The following is a 13,481-nucleotide window of genomic DNA, read 5'->3' as shown; positions in this document are numbered from 1 at the left end:
ATTTACATTATTGCTATTATTATATCTACACAATATCCATATAAATATAATCTACATAAATACTCTGCAAACATGCCTATTATTACATAATGATCCATTTAAATAGATAGACAATATACATATTACATAAATGTTATATAAATATCTAGAAAATACAACTATTATATACATCTATATAAATATACACTATATAAACTACATAAATATCCCTATAAATATATATGTGCTACATACCCAATAAATATATAACATACATTACATAATTTCAACTATCCCTCTAGGAGGAGGAGGAGGAGGAGGAGGAGGAAGAGGAGGAGGAAGAGGAGGAGGAAGAGGAGGAGGAGGAGGAGGAGGAGCAGCAGCAGCTCTGCAGGTGAAAAACACCTGACAGATTCAAAGGTCAGAGTTCAGAGTCCATGTGGACGTGGACGGAGCAGCAGAGGAACCAGGTGAGTGTTTGTTCCTTCTTTTTCTGCTGCTGTTAAAGTGTCTGAGACTGAAACTAAAGAACTAAATAGTTCGGGGACACGGTGGGCGCTGAGTGTGTGTTAGTTCCCCCATGACTCCAGCTCCCTGGGTGGGGTTGAACCCTCAACCCTCACCCTGGGTGGGGTTGGTGAAAGGATCTTTCTGTGTGGAGTTTGCATGTTCTCCCCGTGTTCCCTTGGTAGCTAATGTGAGTTTCCCTCACAAAAACATGCAGCAGTCCTGGTTCTACTGCCCCCTCTGGTTCTACTGCCCCCTCTGGTTCTACTGCCCCCTCTGGCCAGTCCTGGTTCTACTGCCCCCTCTGGTTCTACTGCCCCCTCTGGCCAGTCCTGGTTCTACTGCCCCCTCTGGCCAGCCGGGGAAACACATGGGGGGATCTGGCTGGAATAACGTGATCCTTCCACCGCTACGTCCGGCCGGAGAAACCCCACCCTGTCTGGTGGAAAGAAGCTGCTCATCCTCAAGTCAGGAGGAGACCTGAGCTCAGAGCAGGAACTCCTGGGGTTGGGAGAGGGAGCAACGCCCAGCACTGACTCAGCTAGGAGCACGGGGGATAAGATGGAGAAAAAACAGGATTAAAGTATTAAAAAAAAGAAGTAAATAGTTTGGGGTCAGATAAATGTGTTCAGACGTTCCTGTATCAGGTTTAATCAAACACAGGAAAAGAGACTTTGGAAGCAGTTAAGATAAGATAAGATAATCCTTTATTACTCCCTCACATGTTAGCAGCAGTAACTTAACACACACATGCAGGAAAGAGGGGTAAAAAGTAAAAAGTAAAAAATATATATATAATTACAGGATATAGACATTGCGATGGAAATAAAAGTAGTGTGAAGGGGAAAAAAACGGTGCAAAAAAGCAGGTAGGATGAATGTGAGGTAGACAGACAGATATTGCACATGTTATTTCTTGTCCGTTAGCTACTGAGATCAGCCTGGTTCAGTGTTTCCTCTAGGAATTTTTTCAGCAGTGGGGGCATGCTTCCCGGCGGCGGCGTAAATGTATGGCGTACACAAATGACCACTTGACAGCAAATGTAACTTTCAAAACCTATTTATTGGCTTTTATCCCTGAACTTTTGAAGAACAATCCCTGAACAATAAAATAAATGTTACTTCAACTTCAACTCTAGCGAAATCCAGAGGTGGGCCATTGATGCTTAGCAGCATACATGCTGCAAGATGATCCCCCTGCAGCCTGTTTCTCCAGTCAGTCTTCACCTACAAATAGAAACAATAATGAGATTGTTTCTCTCAATTTCCTACACCCTAATCATTTAAAATTGTTTCTAGTGTGTGTCTTAAATGTCTTACTCTGTTCATTGTTGAAAAATCCCTCTCACAGTTTACACTTGAGATGGGCACCGTCAGGGCAATGGCTGCCAGCTGGCTCATGGAGGGATACAACTGTGCCCACTCGTCATTTTGTGATGACAGTTTTTCCATGACCGTAAGTTGGTCCATATCCTGAAACACATTGAACACAGTGGGACAACATGTCATTAAATAGGTTCCTCCATCATCTTTCCCCCATTAATTTGGACCTAACATTTCACCTTAAAAGCTCCTGTGAGTAAATGCTGCTTGTAAGATGACCATTCCTGCAGCAGAGTGGTTTCAGGCTGCTGCTGCAGGAATTTGTTGGCCAGGTTCCTGAGGTCTTCAGTGACGACAGTATTGTCTTCTTTTAGCGCCTGAGGTCCCAGCACATGGAAAGCTCCAATTATCCCCAGGTTGGGAAATCTCCTGTCCAGGCTGTCCAGGAGACCATCCAGATATGGCCCCATTACCTAATATATGGTACAAAAAAGAAAATGAGTACTGAGTTTGACTCAGTTATACATTGAATTAAAACAAATTTACCTGTGTCCTGAACCGGGAGCAGAGCATGTCTCTGGTGTACTCCACCTGGCCTCTGCCTCTTCTTCCCCTCTCCTCTTCATGCCTGATTTCAAAGGCCCCTAATCCTGCCGGATCATCCAGGTCATTGTGGAGCTGGGCCAAGAATGATCCAAGCGGCTGTGCATCACCAGCATCCCTGATGGCTCTCAGGCATGCCACTGTCACTGGGACCTAATATAGGCAGTCACAAAAAATACTTAATTATTTTTCTTGAATGCAAAATGTCATGATTTAATGGTCTAACTGGTTCTACTCTCTTATTAAGAGAGAAACATGTTAAAGGTATTGTGACGTAATTTTTAACATGCTTTTAACACTGTTAAAAGTCTTGGCCAATACCCCTCAAATGTGTCTAAAAGGGTGTAACAAGAAAACCTTCACTCCAGTACTCCATGCCTGGCTTCTTTTATGACGGTGTTTTTTGCCTGTGAAAAACGCGTCCTTTTCCCCCTTTCCTGTCAATCATTATCCATCCTCCACTCCTCCTCTCCCCCAAACTCCCCGCACACAGCAGACAGTGGATCAATGGTATGTGATTTTGTCTTGCACACCGTCCACGGGCTGAGCCTCGATCAGAAGGACTCGGGCACCCAACCGCAAGCGGTCTTCCGTACGCGACATTTCCCACGCCCGCCGCTCGGACGGGGATTCGGCGCTGAGCTCTTCCCTCTTCGCTCGCCGCTACTGAGCTGAGTTTCTTTTCCTCCGCTTAGCAATATGCTTATGCAGCGGGTTGTCTCGTCTGATCTGAGGTCGTAGGCGAAAAAAAAAAAGCAGAGCGCGGGTGGAGAGGAGAGACGTCTCTCTCCCTCCAGCCCGCGGCTCAGCGCTGATGGGCAGGGAGCTGGGTGGAGGGGGCAGTGATTTAGCGGCCTTTTACGTAACGATCCGCCACCAAACCAGATGCGCCGTTTTTGCATAATTATGCGGAAAATCCCAGAAAGCACACAATACATTGAATGTTAAAAGTTTTTTTTGGGTGTAATTGATGTCAAGACACCCAACAAAACACAAAAAATCAAGAAAAATGTGTTTTTCATGTCACAATACATGCATATATTAGTAGTAGACTAATGGACCTGCTCTTTTATGGTCAAGAAGTTCACATTTTCCTTCTGGAAAATCTTGGACAGACGAGCAAGATGTGGCAACACATCAGCCTGGAGATAAAGTGCAGCAACAAAGCGGTAGGTATGGGATATTTTTGATATTTTTTATGAGATCAGCGCAAATCCGACAAAAAATATGAACACCGGGGTGTCTGTAGCGCCGCGGTGACTTGACGAACGGCGCCCACTGCAGTCAATCAGCTGTTGGCTGTGCACACACAGTAAAGTTCTCCTCTGGTTTTAGATGCACGTAACCTGACACCTAATAGCCTACGGCGTAGGGTACGCGGCGACGCGCACCGTTACGGTGCGCGTCGCCGCGTACCCTACGCCGTCGATTTAACGCGGAACCATAAATCAGGCTTACATGCGCATCTGCCGCGAAAAATGTTCCCACCGTTGCCGGTTTCGGCTGTTTCTCGACCCCAAACTGGTATTTGTTGTATGTTTTTATTTTATTTTTTTAAATATCTTTTTAAAATGTTGTTTTCAAGCTCCAGCTGGGCTATATTCGAGAGATTATTCAGCAATGTCAGTGGTTGCGTGACAGCAGCTTCAGGCTCGGCGCCAGCTCCGCCACGATAGAGAGGGATATTCCTGTTTATTCACCCCCTCATTCATTCACCCCCCCCACGACGGGACAGCCTTGTAGCTGTCACCGGTGTGTATCAGGGGGAATCAGGGCAGTTAAATGAGAGTTAAAGGGGCAGTTTGGTGGTAGCCAGCTTAGTTAGCCTGGGAGCTAAGTGTAAGTGTACTGCTTGTTCTTTTTTAAAGGTTGTATAACAACTACAATCACAACACCTATGGAAATGGATGTGTGTTTAAATGTGACTAATGTTAAAGTTGTCTGTGTGAATGACACAGCCGGCATGCCGGCATGCCACTAGACGCTGACGCTGTCGTCACGCCTCTGATTGCGGAACGCCGGCATGCTGTGTGAATTTACAGACGGGAGCGGCGTTATGCCGGCGTTGTATGGTTCTGTGTGAACCAACAAAGGCGGCGTATTGGCAGGACTTCTTTACACCAATATTGCGGAATCTCTGTGTGAAAGGGGCTACCGTGAGGGAGTAGGGGGGAGTGGGGGGGTCGTTACAGTATTTTTGTGCTTGTTTTTCTTCCCCTTGCAGCTCAGTTTAATGAGGCTTCACTTGTTATTGACCATCAGGGATATTTTAAACATAAGAGTAAGAAAGTTAAAATGTTCTACACTAAAGGTACTTACACGTTGCTAAATAACTAACTGCTAAGCCAATGGGTCTTAACTGTACCTTGTAATCCAAACTTGCAACCTATCCTTCCCCCTGATGGTTGAAATGACTAAATTTAAACCACGGGGGGGGGGGGGGGGGGGGGGTCTGAAAACTTTCCGTCCTGGGATTTTTTTTTGCTTTAATCCCTGAGCAGAGTCCATAGAGACCCTTGGCCTGTGGACACTTGTTGATCTCTGTCTCCTCCGCCAAGGCACCCAGTACCGCACTGAGGTTTCTTTGCAGAGTGCTGACTGCCAGGTGCTGTGACAGCCAGCATGTGTCCTTCACTTGCTAAAAAATATTTCAGTCGTTAAGATAAATGATTGAGACAGAAAGTATGACTTTGCACAATAATGCCCAGTGTTAAAAGTATGTGTTTCTATGATCTCACCGTTACTTTTATGTCCTTAAGGCCCAAGGACTCCGCTGCAGCTTTCAGAACAGCAGTTCTGTTGGCGCTGTTACGGAAGTACAGGTGGAGCTGCTGCAGGTGGTCCCTGAAGGTAGCCATGTATGGAACCTCAGATGAGGCATCTCTACATGCCAGGGCAAGGCGATGGGCAGCACAGGCAACTGGCAGCAACCAGGGAAAGGAATCCTGCAACTGCTTTGCTACACCATGCAACCTTCCTGTTACAAGAAAAGAAAAAAATATATCAAAACAAGTAACAAATTCATGTTCTCTCTAACCTCATGCTTACCAGTTATACTGTAAAACATACGGTAAAAAGAATCTGCTTGCAAGTGAGTTCATACCAGTCATTACAGCAGCTCCATCTGTTCCTAATCCATAAAGTTTTTTGGTTGGAACTTTTTTTTTGTCCAGCACCTCCTTTATGGCTGCTACAATGCTGTCTGCCTTCCCATCAGTAACCTGCACCAGGTCAAGGAACTGGCTGTACAGTTGGCCTTCTGCGTTCATATATCTGAAAAAAACATTTTTAAAAACACATCTTCAACATATCTGTATTACTGATTCAGTCATTGATTATTGTCCTCTCAACTTAATAATACCTATGCAGATCTAGCTGCCTCTTCACAGAGACATCTGTGCTCTCATCCACTTCCAGCCCGATAGCCACAGAGGACTGGATGTCTTTGAGGATTGGCTCCTCCACCACTGCAGCTAAGATCTCCAACATCTCATCTATTATTATATGAGACCGGTAGTTGGTAGTTTTTCCAATCTGAAAGTAAATTATATTAAATATAGTTTTGAGATTGAGGCAAGCTGACTTGCAGTGATGATATGCAAATATAAACAATACACAGTAGTAGCATGATAATAATTTACCTTCAGCGTTTTAAAATAGTCACATCCTAGCAACTCAGCTAGCTCAAGAAGAGCTGGATAATTTGTGTGATGCGCTTGCTCTCATTTTGTTAAATAGTAGAGGCATTTAAACCCCCCCATGATTGCCTCATGCTCCAATACAATGACTGGATCAAAGGCAGCCACAACAGAGGAACCTATACAAAGGACGTACAAATATGTTATTGCAAGACAAAGCAGGTTGTACTTAAGATGATCTGATCCATCAATTTAAATGACTTCCTATTAATTCACCTTGTGCCAGTAAGGCCTGAGACCTCACACTCTGTTTGTGGTGCTCCGTACTCATGTGCCTATCCAAGTAGTCAACTCGGTAAAGTTGACAGCTTGCCTCAATGAATGGCCGCTTCTCTGTCCCCCTTTTTAGTGCCTGCTTATGCTGCCGACATAAGCGGCAGAACATTCCTATCCGGACAGAGTAAAGTGGCATTATTGATCATTGCTCTTAGAATGGAAATACACTGAATTTATTTATTTATTCATTTATTTAACAGAAATATTGACATGTAGGGCCTATATTATGCACAAAAAAACAAGAAAGGAAAAAAAGGATGCTGATCACTCACCATTATCAGTGTGGTAGAGCCATGAGTGGAACCGGCTATTTTTTTCCACCCATTTAGGGTCCCATCCTGAAAGCCTGTGCTTCGCTTTTCCTCCTTTCTCATCTCTCCGTGATGCACCTTCACGCGACACTCCTGCACCTTCACGCGACACTCCTGCACCTTCACGCGACACTCCTGCACCTTCACGCGACACTCCTGCACCTTCACGCGACACTCCTGCACATTCACGCGACACTCCTGCACCTTCACGCGGCTCTCCTGCACCTTCACGCGACACGCCTGCACCTTCACGCGACACTCCTGCACCTTCACGCAACACTCCTGCACCTTCACGCAACACTCCTGCACCTTCACGCGACACTCCTGCACCTTCACGTGGCTCTCCTGCACCTTCACGTGGCTCTCCTGCACCTTCACGTGGCTCTCCTGCACCTTCACGTGGCTCTCCTGCACCTTCACGCGACACTCCTGCACCTTCACGTGGCTCTCCTGCACCTTCACGCGGCACTCCTGCACCTTCACGCGACCCTCCTGCAACTTCACGCGACCCTCCTGCAACTTCACGCGACCCTCCTGCAACTTCACGCGACACTCCTGCACCTTCACGCGACACTCCTGCACCTTCACGCGACACTCCTGCACCTTCACGCGACACTCCTGCACCTTCACGTGGCTCTCCTGCACCTTCACGCGACCCTCCTGCAACTTCACGCGACCCTCCTGCAACTTCACGCGACACTCCTGCACCTTCACGCGACACTCCTGCACCTTCACGCGACACTCCTGCACCTTCACGCGACACTCCTGCACCTTCACGCGACACTCCTGCACCTTCACGTGGCTCTCCTGCACCTTCACGTGGCTCTCCTGCACTTTCACGTGACACTCCTGCACCTTCACGCGACACTCCTGCACCTTCACGCGACACTCCTGCACATTCACGCGCCACTCCTGCACATTCACGTGGCTCTCCTGCACCTTCACGTGGCTCTCCTGCACCTTCACGTGGCTCTCCTGCACCTTCACGTGGCTCTCCTGCACCTTCACGCGACACTCCTGCACCTTCACGTGGCTCTCCTGCACCTTCACGCGGCACTCCTGCACTTTCACGCGACACTCCTGCACCTTCACGCGGCACTCCTGCACCTTCACGCGACCCTCCTGCAACTTCACGCGACCCTCCTGCAACTTCACGCGACCCTCCTGCAACTTCACGCGACCCTCCTGCAACTTCACGCGACACTCCTGCACCTTCACGCGACACTCCTGCACCTTCACGCGACACTCCTGCACCTTCACGTGGCTCTCCTGCACCTTCATGCGACCCTCCTGCAACTTCACGCGACCCTCCTGCAACTTCACGCGACACTCCTGCACCTTCACGCGACACTCCTGCACCTTCACGCGACACTCCTGCACCTTCACGCGACACTCCTGCACCTTCACGTGGCTCTCCTGCACCTTCACGTGGCTCTCCTGCACTTTCACGCGACACTCCTGCACCTTCACGCGACACTCCTGCACCTTCACGCGACACTCCTGCAAATTCACGCGCCACTCCTGCACATTCACGTGGCTCTCCTGCACCTTCACGTGGCTCTCCTGCACCTTCACGTGGCTCTCCTGCACCTTCACGTGGCTCTCCTGCACCTTCACGTGGCTCTTCTGCACCTTCACGCGACACTCCTGCAACTTCACGCGACACTCCTGCACCTTCACGCGGCACTCCTGCACCTTCACGTGGCTCTCCTGCACCTTCACGTGGCTCTCCTGCACCTTCACGCGACACTCCTGCACCTTCACGCGACACTCCTGCACCTTCACGTGGCTTTCCTGCACCTTCACGCGGCTCTCCTGCACCTTCACGCGACACTCCTGCACCTTCACGCGACACTCCTGCACCTTCACGCGACACTCCTGCACCTTCACGCGGCTCTCCTGCACCTGCACCTAGCTCTCCCGCAGCTGTGCTCTGCTGTCCTCCACTTTGTGTCTCAACTCCTCCCTGTCTAATGTTACTTGTCTAATAAGATAACATTAAAAGTGTGGGTAACGTAACGCTAACGGCGTTAGATAGTTTACACTAACATCACATCTTATTACAAGTGTGAACATTAAAATTCTATTTTTACCTAACCATCATCATTTACAATTCAGTAAAAGGCTTATGATAGGCTACCTGACTAGCGTCTTCATCATCTGTTGTCTTTCTCTTCTTTGAGAAATATCTGAACAAGCTCATCTGAAAATGCAGTCAGCAGTTAATACATCGTGACCTGTAGATATTAGCTTAATGTTATCAATTCGTTTACCCACATTAGCGTCACTGAGTTGGCTAACAAGTCTACCTTTTCTCCGGTAATTCACTGCCTTACTTCTTACGGCGACTTCTCCTTTTTTTTTTATTACGACGACTCTGACTCTGACTCCGACCCAGCTCTGACCTGGTGCCTGACGTGATGTCACTTTCAAGGCCGCGCTCTCGCGAGTAATTAACTCCAATAGGATCCCCCAAACACCCCACTCCCTCCCTCCCCTCCCCTCGCCGTTGCGCTCATCATCACACAGGCGGCGATGGTGCATTTGCGACAAAAAAAAAATTAAAAATTATAATAAAAAAAATGTTTCAGGCGTGGCTATGATTTAGCAGTGGCGGGCCGCCACTGCTAAATGAATGTAGAGGAAACACTGTGGTTGTTCAGTCTGGTGCAGCGGGGGGGAAGGACCTGCGATGCCTCTCTGACATCCAGCTAACTTCACGTTTAAGGGTCACATGACTCTCTGACATCCAGCTAACTTCACGTTTAAGGGTCACATGACTCTGACATCCAGCTAACTTCACGTTTAAGGGTCACATGACTCTCTGACATCCAGCTAACTTCACGTTTAAGGGTCACATGACTCTCTGACATCCAGCTAACTTCACGTTTAAGGGTCACATGACTTTCTGACATCCAGCTAACTTCACGTTTAAGGGTCACATGACTCTCTGACATCCAGCTAACTTCACGTTTAAGGGTCACATGACTCTCTGACATCACTGTCTGGTGTAAAGGCAGGGAGTTCTGGATGTTACTTTGTTGATATTTGAACAGGAGGAAACACCACAACACAACCTCTGTGTGTATGTGTGTGTGTGTGTGTGTGTGTGTGTGTGTGTGTGTGTGTGTGTGTGTGTGTGTGTGTGTGTGTGTGTGTGTGTGTGTGTGTGTGTGTGTGTGTGTGTGTGATTCTGATGTTCAGAAGATTTTTACAGATTCTACAAGTTTGATTTATTTCAGTAACTGAGACTTTTTTAAGCTCTAAGTTTCTATCTTCTTCAAAATTTTAGACTCATCTCTCTGAGACTTGAATTTAACACAAAGTTTCTGTAGCACCTTTAGTCTTAACTATAGATATAAACTATAATAATGACACTAACATTCAGGTTTAGAATAAAGATGGATGCCTTGAATTAATGAACTGACTCACGAGGAGAGAGTGGACGTGAAGTTGAACAGTAACTACTTTTATTGCCTCAGTATCAATTATATGGCAGTGCAAGTGTTTGCATAAACAAAATATAACATATTACAAAATAGAGCTCTTTCAGAATACAAAAAACTGAAATAAGATAAAACAAAGTTTAAATAAAAGTGTCCCTTTTTTCCAGAGATGAAAGATGTGAGTTTTTCTCTCTCTTGACTGCTCGTCTCCTTTAAAGTGAAAGGAGAGAAGAGTTCTCTCTGACTTGGTGTTTCTAACACGACCCGGGTAGTTTTATTGTGTTGGTCTTATCTGGACTTGAATAGATGGAATGAGTCCATGGTCCTGATGTCTTCTGAGGGCGGTAACTACGGTAACCACGGTAACCACGGTAACCACGGTAACCTCACGGCCGGCCACACCGTGTCCGTCCACAGTCGATCGTCTCTTATGTTGCTCACAAGGATTCAGAATGATCCAGTTCTGGTCGACAAAATAAATAAAGAACCAATGGGAGCTCCCAACGAGAGGGCCCCAACGAGAGGGCCCCAACGAGAGGGCCCTAACGAGAGGGCCCTAACGAGAGGGCCCCAACGAGAGGGCCCCAACGAGAGGGCCCTAACGAGAGGGCCCTAACGAGAGGGCCCCAACGAGAGGGCCCCAACGAGAGGGCCCTAACGAGAGGGCCCTAACGAGAGGGCCCCAACGAGAGGGCCCCAACGAGAGGGCCCTAACGAGAGGGCCCCAACGAGAGGGCCCTAACGAGAGGGCCCTAACGAGAGGGCCCCAACGAGAGGGCCCCAACGAGAGGGCCCTACCGAGAGGGCCCCAACGAGAGGGCCCTAACGAGAGGGCCCCAACGAGAGGGCCCCAACGAGAGGGCCCCAACGAGAGGGCCCACAGACAGATGCGGCTCCTCCGTTAGCTTTCTCTCACACACGATTCAGTTCCAGGAGTTCTTTACTTTATTCAGACGCTTTTCAGGTCGACGTCTTAACCGGGAAAAGAAGAAGCGACCCGAGACCCGGGCGTGACATCACACCCCTAAATCACAGATACAGGTTTACTAACCACTTGTTTCATGAGGGTTACATTTCTTTGTAAGTCTGTTTCTCAGCGAGTCTTTCAGGGGTTTGTTTACTGAACAAAGAAGGAAGTTAGCGTTGAGCTAACAAAGTAGTTGGTTAAACTAACCAACATCTGAAGTCCCACCTGAAAACTGTTGTTTTATGATCTCAGAGAAATAAAGGGATGTTTTTGTGTAGAAAAGTGAACAGGAGCAGGTAACGTTCAGGTTGGGGCTCTTTAGTGAGAATCAGTGAAGAAGTGGTTTCCTGGACGACTTCATCAGTCTTTCTTTGAGTGTTTAATGAAACAGAAAATATCTTCTCCAGGTGAAGACTCGGCTTCACAGATCCCACCTGGACAGAAATGTTGGCGTCAGGTTAGAGGAGACTCAGCTTCAGGTCTGTCTCATCGTCAGTATCAGTAAAACCTCTTTCTTCCTCCTCACCAGTTTTGACAAAGTCCTTCAGGGAAAGTTGTTACATTGATTTCATGACTTAGTCGTGTTCTAATAAAGTTTCTGTCTACAGATTCAAAGATGGTGGGTGTTTGTGGTTCATGTCTCTGAATGACTGAAGTCCAGAAGATGGATGATTGTGTGGAGGAAGAGGAGGAGAGACCAGAGTCTCCAGGATCCATCAGTCCGTCTATGAAGAGTGACCGGTCCAAAGATTATCCTCCAGGCTTCAGTAAAGAACCTGGACCCTCAGACACAGAGTAAGAAACTGCTGTTAACTGATAGTACTAGTACTCCTTCATGACATTAAAAACTGCTAAAACAGGGTTTTCAGGAGGTTTGGTCACCTTGTAGTGTTTCTACTACTACTACTACAAACCATGGTGACTCGTTGATGACGTTAAAAACGAATCAGTTAAAGATGTTTTGATAGTTGTAAATATATAGATTAAATAAAACAATCAATAAGATTATTAAACAACAGAAATTAACTTTCATATAATTACATGTGATCTGGTTTTAATATTTCTTTATAAACTAAAATTGATCCTTTCATACCTCCCATTGTTCTACTTCTGTATGAATAAACCTTTTATTTTATAGATCTAATGTGGGTAATGTGGAGGAACGATCCAGATGAGGGTCAAGCCAGAAATTAAAGTCTCCACCTGATATTAAGTGGTGTGACGATAAATCAGGGAGAGTTAGAAACAATCGTTTAAAGAAAACATCATTGTCATAATTGGGAGCATAAATATTAGCCAAGACCAGCCGGGTGTGATTAATCCGGCCAGCAACGATAACAGATCTACCATCAGGTCAGAGATAGTACTGGAGTCCACAAAGGGAACAGATTTATGGAGCAGGATAGCTGCACCCCGAGGTTTTCCTTGAAATGAGGAATAAGTCTGACCTCCCATCCCCTCCTCTATTTAGAGACGTCTGAGATTTTGAGTTGAGTCTCTTGCAAGAAAATAACATGGTAAGATGGTAAAGATGGTGCAGTATCTTACTTGGTTTTATGGGGTTATTGAGTCCTTTGCAGCTGAAACTAGTGAATCTAATGGCACACCCGCTGGATGATGTTACACTGATGGGGTCATCGCTAGGTAACAGCAGTATTATGTAAGGATGATGATCTGAAGCAAAACTGGGAGTGAAAAACTGGTCTGATGTAAAACAAAAAGAGAAAATACAAAAACAAACACATAAAAAACACGCAGACCTTTCCCCTCCCACCCGCCCGTCCACCACATGAACTTTAGCAGAAGCATCGCCCCAAACGGGATGTGTGCAATGAACCCCCCTAGCAAACAACCGGTCACACCTCTTAAAGCTCTAAAGAGAGTCTCTGCTGAACAACTAGTGAACTACAACCACTTAGGAGAAGGAATTGAGACATGGAGTTAAGTCCATCAGATTACACTGTAATAAATGTGCTGATACCTAAGCTGGGTGACTAAAGCTGACTAATAAATCACTACATTAAACAATCTTATTGAACAATAATATGGGAGAAGGAAAAAAAAAAGGATTGCAGCACCTCACAAATCAATAGTGTAATAACAATAAAACACCTATGGTGCTACAGTTGTTTGCTTGAAGTACAGCAGCATCAAATAGTCATCATGAGCCATGTTGGGGGAAATCAAGGATGAAAGGAGTAACGTTAGACAAGAAAACAAAACCAGTGTCACATCAGAGTTGTAGCTCACTGAACACAGGAAGAAAACAAGGCATCAGGTCCTGGCGTTTCTTTCTCCAGGGAGTGGACAGTGGCGTCAGCTTGCTAACATTCACTCGGAGGTGGGAGAGCTCCGTGTCGTGGGCGTTAGCG

At 46.6% G+C, this 13,481-nt stretch overlaps 1 long non-coding RNA gene and 1 pseudogene across 1 annotated transcript; both read left to right on the top strand.

Moving 5' to 3' along the window:
- The window catches only part of LOC133423115 (NACHT, LRR and PYD domains-containing protein 12-like), a 464,316-nt pseudogene that overhangs the window by 320,965 nt on the left and 129,870 nt on the right, over positions 1-13,481 (top strand).
- Positions 343-11,898, top strand: LOC133423163 (uncharacterized). The gene is made up of 3 exons (XR_009770806.1): positions 343-449; positions 11,517-11,588; positions 11,718-11,898. It is a non-coding gene; the product is annotated as an uncharacterized LOC133423163 (long non-coding RNA).

This window comes from Cololabis saira, chromosome 22, assembly GCF_033807715.1.
Source record: "Cololabis saira isolate AMF1-May2022 chromosome 22, fColSai1.1, whole genome shotgun sequence".
Taxonomy (NCBI): Eukaryota; Metazoa; Chordata; class Actinopteri; order Beloniformes; family Belonidae; genus Cololabis; species Cololabis saira.
This window is presented reverse-complemented; position numbering and strand designations above follow the sequence as displayed.